The 14,118-nt window shown below is 24.4% G+C and overlaps 1 non-coding gene across 1 annotated transcript; it reads left to right on the top strand.

The window, feature by feature from the left end:
• Positions 1–1,398: 1,398 nt before the first annotated feature.
• On the top strand, positions 1,399–1,517 carry LOC123304415. The gene has a single exon (XR_006536438.1). It is a non-coding gene; the product is annotated as a 5S ribosomal RNA (ribosomal RNA).
• The last annotated feature ends 12,601 nt before the right edge of the window (positions 1,518–14,118 follow it).

Below are 14,118 nucleotides of genomic sequence, written 5' to 3'. Positions count from 1 at the left end.
TGTATGATTGAAATAATTAATATTAAACTATGTTTATTAATAATTGTTAATAAAAAAATTAAATATATTTTAATTTATAAAATAAATATTATTATTAAATTTATAATTTATTATTTTATATATTATAGAAATTGAAAAAATAAATCATGTTTACTACGACAGTAAATTAGAAATACTATTTAATTTTTATGTGTTTTCTACATGGTACTTTGACTTACATAGGGACTTATATTATTGTGAATAATGATATAATTGAAAACCTTTATTTTTTATTTGATAGAATTATTATATTTTATCATTTAAATATTTATAATAAATACATTATTTTTATAAAGTAAAAAAATATGGCCGAAGAAAATTCTACAGCTGTTGCAGCAACTGCGGTTACTGCTGCTTCTACAACACCAACAAAAAAAGCAACAGCTTCTGGTGCTAAACGTACAAAACAACATTCAAAACCAACACATCCACGTACATCAGAAATGGTTGTTAACGCAATTAAAAATTTAAAAGAACGTGGTGGTTCATCATTACAAGCAATTAAAAAATATTTAGCTGCAAATTATAAAGTGGATTCTGATAAAATTTCACCATTTATTAAAAAATATTTAAAAGCTGCTGTAACTGAGGGAGCCTTGGTACAAACTAAAGGTAAAGGTGCATCTGGTTCATTCAAATTGGCTGCTTCCGCTTCATCTAATTCTTCAGCTAAATCAAAAGTATCCAAAAAAGAAAGTGGAGCAAAAGGTTCAGCAAAGAGTGCTAAAAGTAAACGGGCACCAAAAGAAAAGAAAGCCACAACTACATCATTGGCAGCCAAAAAGCCTAAAGCAAAAAAAGCGACTCCATCATCATCAACTGCTGCTAAAAAAGTTACTGCAAAATCATCAGCGGCATCAAAAAAAGCACCAGTTAAAGCAAAACCAGCAAAAAGTACAAAATCCGCTGCCAAAAGTAGCCCTGCTCGTAAACCGAAAGCACCAAAAGCTAAGAAAGCTTCTGTTGCCAAATCATCTCCTACAAAAATTAAAAAAGCAGCACCAAAAAAGAAATGATCTGTTACTTTAATAATATATTGAAATATTTCATTATTTTTGCTAAAAAATGAAAATAACATAGGCCTTAATACAGGCCACAAATTAATATTTGATAAGAGTAAATTATTTTTTGTATAAATATTTTATAAAATAATAGTTAAGAAACATTTGCCACAGTCAGTACCACGGATGGGTGGCCACTTGAGAATACTGTGTGCGGTTGCATTTTTATTTAAAATATATGGTATAATAAATAAGTATATATTTAAATTGATTACTTCATTGAAAATTTTAATAATATACTTTAATATTAATGATATTTATGAAAAATATATATTTGTAAAAATTTTCATTTATTACTGGCAACAGCCATACCACGTTGAAAACACCGGTTCTCGTCCGATCACCGAAGTTAAGCAACATTGGGCACAGTCAGTACTTGGATGGGTGACCGCTTGGGAACACTGTGTGCGGTTGCCTTTTTATATTAAAAATATAAATTATTTTTCTTCTTTTCTTTTTTTTTACACACCATATATAAATATATGTTATTTAGAAATGTAAACCTTTTATATTATTCGTCAACAAATAAATATTATTTTTTGTATAAAATTTTATTGCATTTATAACTCATATCATGGTTACTTTAAAGCGAGAAGTTTTTTTAATATTTCAAATGAATATAAAATAATATAAATTTTATGAAATTTATTTATTTTTAGAAATAGCAATCGCTTATAATTATAACAAAATTTTAATAATGTTTAATTTTATTTCAATAATTTATATATATATATATATATATATATTTTTTAATAAAAATAATATACTCTTATTTAATAATATATGTTGGTCCTATATATAGGACCGAAAATATTTCTTATTTGTTTTTTTTTTTTTTAAATTGTCATTTAAAACGCTTATGCACGTTCTCCACGAATACGTCTTGCCAATTGTATATCCTTAGGCATAATTGTAACACGCTTTGCATGAATTGCGCATAAATTGGTATCTTCAAATAAACCTACTAAATAGGCTTCACTAGCTTCTTGTAATGCCATAACAGCTGAACTTTGGAAACGTAAATCGGTTTTAAAATCTTGTGCAATTTCACGTACTAAACGTTGGAATGGTAATTTACGAATTAACAATTCAGTACTTTTTTGATAACGACGAATTTCTCGTAAAGCTACTGTACCAGGACGATATCTGTGTGGTTTTTTTACTCCACCAGTTGCTGGTGCACTTTTACGTGCAGCTTTCGTTGCTAATTGTTTTCTTGGTGCTTTACCACCAGTTGATTTACGTGCAGTTTGCTTGGTTCTAGCCATTTTCAAATAATAATGTTTTTACAAAAAAACACACAATTTTAAAAATTATATTCGACAATTTGATACTACAAAGTCAAATGTTTAAATGCGAAATAAATGTGTTGTATTTATATTTATATGAAATTTCAAAATTTTTGTTGTCATATCCTATTGGATAGCTATCAGAGTATGGACTAATCAAATTGTATAGGCGTGGCTTAAAAAATCTTTAATGCTTTATATAAAAAGGCACAATTGTACCGGCGCTCACATACATTACAATACTTGTGAGGTTAACACACGTGTTATCCGTTCGTTAAAATATTGTAAATAATTTTTTATTAAAATGACTGGCAGAGGAAAAGGTGGAAAGGGTCTTGGAAAAGGGGGTGCAAAACGTCATAGAAAAGTTTTGCGTGATAATATCCAAGGTATTACAAAACCTGCAATTCGTCGTTTAGCACGACGAGGTGGAGTAAAACGTATCTCTGGTTTAATTTATGAAGAAACACGTGGTGTACTTAAAGTATTCCTTGAAAATGTTATTCGGGATGCTGTTACATATACTGAACACGCAAAACGTAAAACAGTTACAGCTATGGATGTTGTATATGCATTAAAACGACAAGGTCGTACTTTGTATGGTTTTGGAGGTTAAGAAAATATAATAATTTACTTAAAATATTTAGTAAATTTATTAAAGAATATTTAATACATCCGATAAATTTAAACAGGCTTTCCTTTTTGGGAAGCCACTAATTTTATTTATATAAGAGTAAATAAATTTGTTAATAAATATAACATATTATATAATTTGTTTACAACAAATTATTTTGTTTATAACATACATTACCAAATATTTTTATTTATTTTTTTTTTTTTTATTGTAATATATCTGCAATAATAAATTATAATTTGTATATTATCTATTTTATTTTACAATAACTTATTGAATTTTTGAAAAAATTTTATTATAAATTAATATACTATTATATTTTTTATATATACAAGTTAAGAGTAACAAGTATCGATAGGAGATTATCGAATTTATAACTAATAAAACATTTCGCCTTAATCAAAGAAAATAAAGATTTTGCTATACCATTTTTTATACTTTCAATAAATAATTTATTATTAAATTTTTATTATTTCATTTATTTTTTAAAATTATTAAAAATATTTTTCTAATAATTATAAGCGTACATAAACAAGTAGTAAATGTAAAATGAAAATAATAAAGGTAATGTAATGCATTTGCATTACACTGATTTACGATATATATTCCGCGATATCCTTTATTATATTTAAAATTAATAATATTGATATACTAATAATAGATATATTCAAGCTATTAATATATAAAATTTTATATTAAATATGATATTAATAATTGTTTATTTTATTTTTTTGTATATATAAAAATAATTTACTCTTATTTAAAAAATTTGATGGCTCTCTTAAAAAGAGAGCCGTTTTTATATGTTGATGTATTTTTATGTTATCAATTAAATAATATTTTCGATTTATTTATTTTGAACTTGTATATTTTGTAACAGCTTTAGTACCTTCACTAACAGCGTGCTTTGCCAATTCACCAGGTAATAATAATCGAACTGCGGTTTGAATTTCCCGACTTGTGATTGTTGAACGTTTATTATAATGTGCTAAACGTGATGCAGCAATACGTTCAAAAATATCATTAACAAAACTGTTCATGATACTCATAGCTTTACTAGAGATACCAGTATCAGGATGCACTTGTTTTAATACTTTGTAAATGTAAATTGCATATGATTCCTTGCGCTTCCTCTTCTTTTTCTTATCACTCTTTGATATATTTTTTTGAGCTTTGCCAGCTTTTTTTTCTGCTTTTCCACTTGTTTTTGGTGGCATTGTTACAAACAATTAATATACACAGATAGTTACAGAACACCAGTCAGTATATGTATGAGCGTGTCGTGTATACAACTAGCGTATTATATACGCGAAGATGGATATAACAATAAAAATGAATACTACTCTCTGATTGGCTAAAAATAATACTATAAGGTGATTGGTTTATTTTTAAAGTTTTATATTTTATAAATATTATAAATTAAAATACCCAAATAACATTTTAAACATTTATGTTACAATCCCCGTAACGTACACATCTGTGTGATTATATTTACAAAAAAAAATATTAATTAAATAAATTTATTCGCTATGTCTGGACGAGGTAAAGGTGGTAAAGTAAAGGGAAAGGCAAAGTCAAGATCAAGCCGAGCAGGATTACAATTTCCTGTTGGAAGAATTCACAGATTATTACGAAAAGGAAATTATGCTGAACGAGTAGGTGCTGGTGCCCCAGTATATTTGGCTGCTGTTATGGAATATTTGGCTGCAGAAGTTCTCGAGTTAGCTGGTAATGCTGCCCGTGATAACAAAAAAACACGTATCATTCCACGTCATTTACAATTGGCAATTCGTAATGATGAAGAATTAAATAAATTATTATCTGGTGTAACAATTGCTCAAGGTGGTGTATTACCAAACATTCAAGCAGTGTTATTACCAAAGAAAACTGAAAAGAAAGCATAAATTAAAAACATTGCATTAATTTTTATAATAATAATACATCGATCATAGGCCTTTTAATAAAAGGCCACAAATTTATTTAAAATAAGAGTAAAAATTATTTTTATAAATAATATATTATAATATTTTTTTAAAGAATCAATTTAAATAATTATAAATTAATGATTCTTTTTTTTTTTTTTTTTTTTTATATGTTATTATGGAAATAATTCATCATATTATGATGACATTTAGGTAACATATTATAAGAATATTCATAAAATATTATCAAAATAATATTGTATTATGATGATATTTAGACAAAATATTATAAGAATATACACAAAATATTATCAAAATAATATCATTAGATAACAAAACTGTTCATGATACTCATACCTTTACTAGAGATAAAAGTATCAGGATGCACTTGTATTAATACATATTATCACAACATCACAAAATATTTTTTAAAAGGAAAAATTTTTTTAAAATTATTATAAAATTTGATTGAATTAAATTTCAATTTATTTTTTTAATAATTAAAGAAAAAAAAAAAACAAAGCATATAAACTTTCTATTGAAAATGTTATTTTAAACTAGATGGCCAAGTGAACTTCGTTACACAAACAATATATGACGTATTCGTTATTTAAATAATCAGTATCCTTTGATATTATATCAATACGTTACTCTCTTCTTTTGATACATATTAATAAAATTTCAATTTATAAGATTTTATGTCAATTATATAAATAATATTATAAATTTTCTAAATACATAAGTTAAGTAACAAAAAATTTGAATAACAAGATAAATTTATATATTATGTTTTAATACTCGATACTATAATATATCGCATCCGTTACCAATTATTCGGTATCCTTTGATTTATACACAGAATGAACTAAAAATATATATCAAATTTATTTTATTTATTTATATATTTAATATTATTATTATTATTTTATATTACAAAGTTTCTTAACGAAGCTTACAATGATTTCTCATATCGTACTTTACAAAATTATTTAGATCATATAAAATTTAAATTGTTAAAAAATTTGTATATTTATTATTATTATTATTTATTTTTATTAAAATTACATAACATAAAATTAATAATATTTTAATAATTATATAAATTAATTCTTATTTAAAATAATCTTATATTAATCTCAACAAATACTCTAATAATATATTTTGTCATAAATTTTTTTATATTTAAAATAAATATTATAATATATAAATACTTATATCAGTATAAAATTTCTTTATATAATTATGAAAAAATTAATTTAATAGTTAATTATTGATATTAATGCATAAATAAAAGTATTTTCTAATGAAATATATTTTGTCAATGTTCGATTAACACATTTCATAATAATACGTTTTCATTATTGACAAAAAAAGTTTTTCTAAAAATGAAATCTTATACTATAATATATATATTTATATATTAAATTTTTTAATTATTTATATACTAATAATTTATAATAAATCGATATTAAATAAAAAATAAAAATATATACTTTTTAAGTTTACCTTAAAAATATTATTGTTTTGTATGATTGAAATAATTAATATTAAACTATGTTTATTAATAATTGTTAATAAAAAAATTAAATATATTTTAATTTATAAAATAAATATTATTATTAAATTTATAATTTATTATTTTATATATTATAGAAATTGAAAAAATAAATCATGTTTACTACGACAGTAAATTAGAAATACTATTTAATTTTTATGTGTTTTCTACATGGTACTTTGACTTACATAGGGACTTATATTATTGTGAATAATGATATAATTGAAAACCTTTATTTTTTATTTGATAGAATTATTATATTTTATCATTTAAATATTTATAATAAATACATTATTTTTATAAAGTAAAAAAATATGGCCGAAGAAAATTCTACAGCTGTTGCAGCAACTGCGGTTACTGCTGCTTCTACAACACCAACAAAAAAAGCAACAGCTTCTGGTGCTAAACGTACAAAACAACATTCAAAACCAACACATCCACGTACATCAGAAATGGTTGTTAACGCAATTAAAAATTTAAAAGAACGTGGTGGTTCATCATTACAAGCAATTAAAAAATATTTAGCTGCAAATTATAAAGTGGATTCTGATAAAATTTCACCATTTATTAAAAAATATTTAAAAGCTGCTGTAACTGAGGGAGCCTTGGTACAAACTAAAGGTAAAGGTGCATCTGGTTCATTCAAATTGGCTGCTTCCGCTTCATCTAATTCTTCAGCTAAATCAAAAGTATCCAAAAAAGAAAGTGGAGCAAAAGGTTCAGCAAAGAGTGCTAAAAGTAAACGGGCACCAAAAGAAAAGAAAGCCACAACTACATCATTGGCAGCCAAAAAGCCTAAAGCAAAAAAAGCGACTCCATCATCATCAACTGCTGCTAAAAAAGTTACTGCAAAATCATCAGCGGCATCAAAAAAAGCACCAGTTAAAGCAAAACCAGCAAAAAGTACAAAATCCGCTGCCAAAAGTAGCCCTGCTCGTAAACCGAAAGCACCAAAAGCTAAGAAAGCTTCTGTTGCCAAATCATCTCCTACAAAAATTAAAAAAGCAGCACCAAAAAAGAAATGATCTGTTACTTTAATAATATATTGAAATATTTCATTATTTTTGCTAAAAAATGAAAATAACATAGGCCTTAATACAGGCCACAAATTAATATTTGATAAGAGTAAATTATTTTTTGTATAAATATTTTATAAAATAATAGTTAAGAAACATTTGCCACAGTCAGTACCACGGATGGGTGGCCACTTGAGAATACTGTGTGCGGTTGCATTTTTATTTAAAATATATGGTATAATAAATAAGTATATATTTAAATTGATTACTTCATTGAAAATTTTAATAATATACTTTAATATTAATGATATTTATGAAAAATATATATTTGTAAAAATTTTCATTTATTACTGGCAACAGCCATACCACGTTGAAAACACCGGTTCTCGTCCTAATAAATTAAATATCATAAGCATAATTGCGACACAGCAATCTGCATGAAAGAAAAATAAGTTAGGATGAAAGCCTTTTAAGGCTAATAACCTATAATAGTAAATAAAAGTTTTGTAATATATGTTATGTATGTAATGTATTGTATTTTTAAATGTTGATTAATAAACTGTTTTGAATTTGGTTCTCGTCCGATCACCGAAGTTAAGCAACATTGGGCACAGTCAGTACTTGGATGGGTGACCGCTTGGGAACACTGTGTGCGGTTGCCTTTTTATATTAAAAATATAAATTATTTTTCTTCTTTTCTTTTTTTTTACACACCATATATAAATATATGTTATTTAGAAATGTAAACCTTTTATATTATTCGTCAACAAATAAATATTATTTTTTGTATAAAATTTTATTGCATTTATAACTCATATCATGGTTACTTTAAAGCGAGAAGTTTTTTTAATATTTCAAATGAATATAAAATAATATAAATTTTATGAAATTTATTTATTTTTAGAAATAGCAATCGCTTATAATTATAACAAAATTTTAATAATGTTTAATTTTATTTCAATAATTTATATATATATATATATATATATTTTTTAATAAAAATAATATACTCTTATTTAATAATATATGTTGGTCCTATATATAGGACCGAAAATATTTCTTATTTGTTTTTTTTTTTTTTAAATTGTCATTTAAAACGCTTATGCACGTTCTCCACGAATACGTCTTGCCAATTGTATATCCTTAGGCATAATTGTAACACGCTTTGCATGAATTGCGCATAAATTGGTATCTTCAAATAAACCTACTAAATAGGCTTCACTAGCTTCTTGTAATGCCATAACAGCTGAACTTTGGAAACGTAAATCGGTTTTAAAATCTTGTGCAATTTCACGTACTAAACGTTGGAATGGTAATTTACGAATTAACAATTCAGTACTTTTTTGATAACGACGAATTTCTCGTAAAGCTACTGTACCAGGACGATATCTGTGTGGTTTTTTTACTCCACCAGTTGCTGGTGCACTTTTACGTGCAGCTTTCGTTGCTAATTGTTTTCTTGGTGCTTTACCACCAGTTGATTTACGTGCAGTTTGCTTGGTTCTAGCCATTTTCAAATAATAATGTTTTTACAAAAAAACACACAATTTTAAAAATTATATTCGACAATTTGATACTACAAAGTCAAATGTTTAAATGCGAAATAAATGTGTTGTATTTATATTTATATGAAATTTCAAAATTTTTGTTGTCATATCCTATTGGATAGCTATCAGAGTATGGACTAATCAAATTGTATAGGCGTGGCTTAAAAAATCTTTAATGCTTTATATAAAAAGGCACAATTGTACCGGCGCTCACATACATTACAATACTTGTGAGGTTAACACACGTGTTATCCGTTCGTTAAAATATTGTAAATAATTTTTTATTAAAATGACTGGCAGAGGAAAAGGTGGAAAGGGTCTTGGAAAAGGGGGTGCAAAACGTCATAGAAAAGTTTTGCGTGATAATATCCAAGGTATTACAAAACCTGCAATTCGTCGTTTAGCACGACGAGGTGGAGTAAAACGTATCTCTGGTTTAATTTATGAAGAAACACGTGGTGTACTTAAAGTATTCCTTGAAAATGTTATTCGGGATGCTGTTACATATACTGAACACGCAAAACGTAAAACAGTTACAGCTATGGATGTTGTATATGCATTAAAACGACAAGGTCGTACTTTGTATGGTTTTGGAGGTTAAGAAAATATAATAATTTACTTAAAATATTTAGTAAATTTATTAAAGAATATTTAATACATCCGATAAATTTAAACAGGCTTTCCTTTTTGGGAAGCCACTAATTTTATTTATATAAGAGTAAATAAATTTGTTAATAAATATAACATATTATATAATTTGTTTACAACAAATTATTTTGTTTATAACATACATTACCAAATATTTTTATTTATTTTTTTTTTTTTTATTGTAATATATCTGCAATAATAAATTATAATTTGTATATTATCTTTTTTTTTTTACAATAACTTATTGAATTTTTGAAAAAATTTTATTATAAATTAATATACTATTATATTTTTTATATATACAAGTTAAGAGTAACAAGTATCGATAGGAGATTATCGAATTTATAACTAATAAAACATTTCGCCTTAATCAAAGAAAATAAAGATTTTGCTATACCATTTTTTATACTTTCAATAAATAATTTATTATTAAATTTTTATTATTTCATTTATTTTTTAAAATTATTAAAAATATTTTTCTAATAATTATAAGCGTACATAAACAAGTAGTAAATGTAAAATGAAAATAATAAAGGTAATGTAATGCAAATGCATTACATTGATTTACGATATATATTCCGCGATATCCTTTATTATATTTAAAATTAATAATATTGATATACTAATAATAGATATATTCAAGCTATTAATATATAAAATTTTATATTAAATATGATATTAATAATTGTTTATTTTATTTTTTTGTATATATAAAAATAATTTACTCTTATTTAAAAAATTTGATGGCTCTCTTAAAAAGAGAGCCATTTTTATATGTTGATGTATTTTTATGTTATCAATTAAATAATATTTTCGATTTATTTATTTTGAACTTGTATATTTTGTAACAGCTTTAGTACCTTCACTAACAGCGTGCTTTGCCAATTCACCAGGTAATAATAATCGAACTGCGGTTTGAATTTCCCGACTTGTGATTGTTGAACGTTTATTATAATGTGCTAAACGTGATGCTTCAGCAGCAATACGTTCAAAAATATCATTAACAAAACTGTTCATGATACTCATAGCTTTACTAGAGATACCAGTATCAGGATGCACTTGTTTTAATACTTTGTAAATGTAAATTGCATATGATTCCTTGCGCTTCCTCTTCTTTTTCTTATCACTCTTTGATATATTTTTTTGAGCTTTGCCAGCTTTTTTTGCTGCTTTTCCACTTGTTTTTGGTGGCATTGTTACAAACAATTAATATACACAGATAGTTACAGAACACCAGTCAGTATATGTATGAGCGTGTCGTGTATACAACTAGCGTATTATATACGCGAAGATGGATATAACAATAAAAATGAATACTACTCTCTGATTGGCTAAAAATAATACTATAAGGTGATTGGTTTATTTTTAAAGTTTTATATTTTATAAATATTATAAATTAAAATACCCAAATAACATTTTAAACATTTATGTTACAATCCCCGTAACGTACACATCTGTGTGATTATATTTACAAAAAAAAATATTAATTAAATAAATTTATTCGCTATGTCTGGACGAGGTAAAGGTGGTAAAGTAAAGGGAAAGGCAAAGTCAAGATCAAGCCGAGCAGGATTACAATTTCCTGTTGGAAGAATTCACAGATTATTACGAAAAGGAAATTATGCTGAACGAGTAGGTGCTGGTGCCCCAGTATATTTGGCTGCTGTTATGGAATATTTGGCTGCAGAAGTTCTCGAGTTAGCTGGTAATGCTGCCCGTGATAACAAAAAAACACGTATCATTCCACGTCATTTACAATTGGCAATTCGTAATGATGAAGAATTAAATAAATTATTATCTGGTGTAACAATTGCTCAAGGTGGTGTATTACCAAACATTCAAGCAGTGTTATTACCAAAGAAAACTGAAAAGAAAGCATAAATTAAAAACATTGCATTAATTTTTATAATAATAATACATCGATCATAGGCCTTTTAATAAAAGGCCACAAATTTATTTAAAATAAGAGTAAAAATTATTTTTATAAATAATATATTATAATATTTTTTTAAAGAATCAATTTAAATAATTATAAATTAATGATTCTTTTTTTTTTTTTTTTTTTTTATATGTTATTATGGAAATAATTCATCATATTATGATGACATTTAGGTAACATATTATAAGAATATTCATAAAATATTATCAAAATAATATTGTATTATGATGATATTTAGACAAAATATTATAAGAATATACACAAAATATTATCAAAATAATATCATTAGATAACAAAACTGTTCATGATACTCATACCTTTACTAGAGATAAAAGTATCAGGATGCACTTGTATTAATACATATTATCACAACATCACAAAATATTTTTTAAAAGGAAAAATTTTTTTAAAATTATTATAAAATTTGATTGAATTAAATTTCAATTTATTTTTTTAATAATTAAAGAAAAAAAAAAAACAAAGCATATAAACTTTCTATTGAAAATGTTATTTTAAACTAGATGGCCAAGTGAACTTCGTTACACAAACAATATATGACGTATTCGTTATTTAAATAATCAGTATCCTTTGATATTATATCAATACGTTACTCTCTTCTTTTGATACATATTAATAAAATTTCAATTTATAAGATTTTATGTCAATTATATAAATAATATTATAAATTTTCTAAATACATAAGTTAAGTAACAAAAAATTTGAATAACAAGATAAATTTATATATTATGTTTTAATACTCGATACTATAATATATCGCATCCGTTACCAATTATTCGGTATCCTTTGATTTATACACAGAATGAACTAAAAATATATATCAAATTTATTTTATTTATTTATATATTTAATATTATTATTATTATTTTATATTACAAAGTTTCTTAACGAAGCTTACAATGATTTCTCATATCGTACTTAACAAAATTATTTAGATCATATAAAATTTAAATTGTTAAAAAATTTGTATATTTATTATTATTATTATTTATTTTTATTAAAATTACATAACATAAAATTAATAATATTTTAATAATTATATAAATTAATTCTTATTTAAAATAATCTTATATTAATCTCAACAAATACTCTAATAATATATTTTGTCATAAATTTTTTTATATTTAAAATAAATATTATAATATATAAATACTTATATCAGTATAAAATTTCTTTATATAATTATGAAAAAATTAATTTAATAGTTAATTATTGATATTAATGCATAAATAAAAGTATTTTCTAATGAAATATATTTTGTCAATGTTCGATTAACACATTTCATAATAATACGTTTTCATTATTGACAAAAAAAGTTTTTCTAAAAATGAAATCTTATACTATAATATATATATTTATATATTAAATTTTTTAATTATTTATATACTAATAATTTATAATAAATCGATATTAAATAAAAAATAAAAATATATACTTTTTAAGTTTACCTTAAAAATATTATTGTTTTGTATGATTGAAATAATTAATATTAAACTATGTTTATTAATAATTGTTAATAAAAAAATTAAATATATTTTAATTTATAAAATAAATATTATTATTAAATTTATAATTTATTATTTTATATATTATAGAAATTGAAAAAATAAATCATGTTTACTACGACAGTAAATTAGAAATACTATTTAATTTTTATGTGTTTTCTACATGGTACTTTGACTTACATAGGGACTTATATTATTGTGAATAATGATATAATTGAAAACCTTTATTTTTTATTTGATAGAATTATTATATTTTATCATTTAAATATTTATAATAAATACATTATTTTTATAAAGTAAAAAAATATGGCCGAAGAAAATTCTACAGCTGTTGCAGCAACTGCGGTTACTGCTGCTTCTACAACACCAACAAAAAAAGCAACAGCTTCTGGTGCTAAACGTACAAAACAACATTCAAAACCAACACATCCACGTACATCAGAAATGGTTGTTAACGCAATTAAAAATTTAAAAGAACGTGGTGGTTCATCATTACAAGCAATTAAAAAATATTTAGCTGCAAATTATAAAGTGGATTCTGATAAAATTTCACCATTTATTAAAAAATATTTAAAAGCTGCTGTAACTGAGGGAGCCTTGGTACAAACTAAAGGTAAAGGTGCATCTGGTTCATTCAAATTGGCTGCTTCCGCTTCATCTAATTCTTCAGCTAAATCAAAAGTATCCAAAAAAGAAAGTGGAGCAAAAGGTTCAGCAAAGAGTGCTAAAAGTAAACGGGCACCAAAAGAAAAGAAAGCCACAACTACATCATTGGCAGCCAAAAAGCCTAAAGCAAAAAAAGCGACTCCATCATCATCAACTGCTGCTAAAAAAGTTACTGCAAAATCATCAGCGGCATCAAAAAAAGCACCAGTTAAAGCAAAACCAGCAAAAAGTACAAAATCCGCTGCCAAAAGTAGCCCTGCTCGTAAACCGAAAGCACCA

This window comes from Chrysoperla carnea (genome assembly GCF_905475395.1).
Source record: "Chrysoperla carnea chromosome X unlocalized genomic scaffold, inChrCarn1.1 SUPER_X_unloc_5, whole genome shotgun sequence".
NCBI classification, from domain to species: Eukaryota; Metazoa; Arthropoda; class Insecta; order Neuroptera; family Chrysopidae; genus Chrysoperla; species Chrysoperla carnea.
The sequence above is the reverse complement of the archived record's forward strand: the minus strand, read 5'-3'. Positions and strand labels throughout refer to the sequence as shown.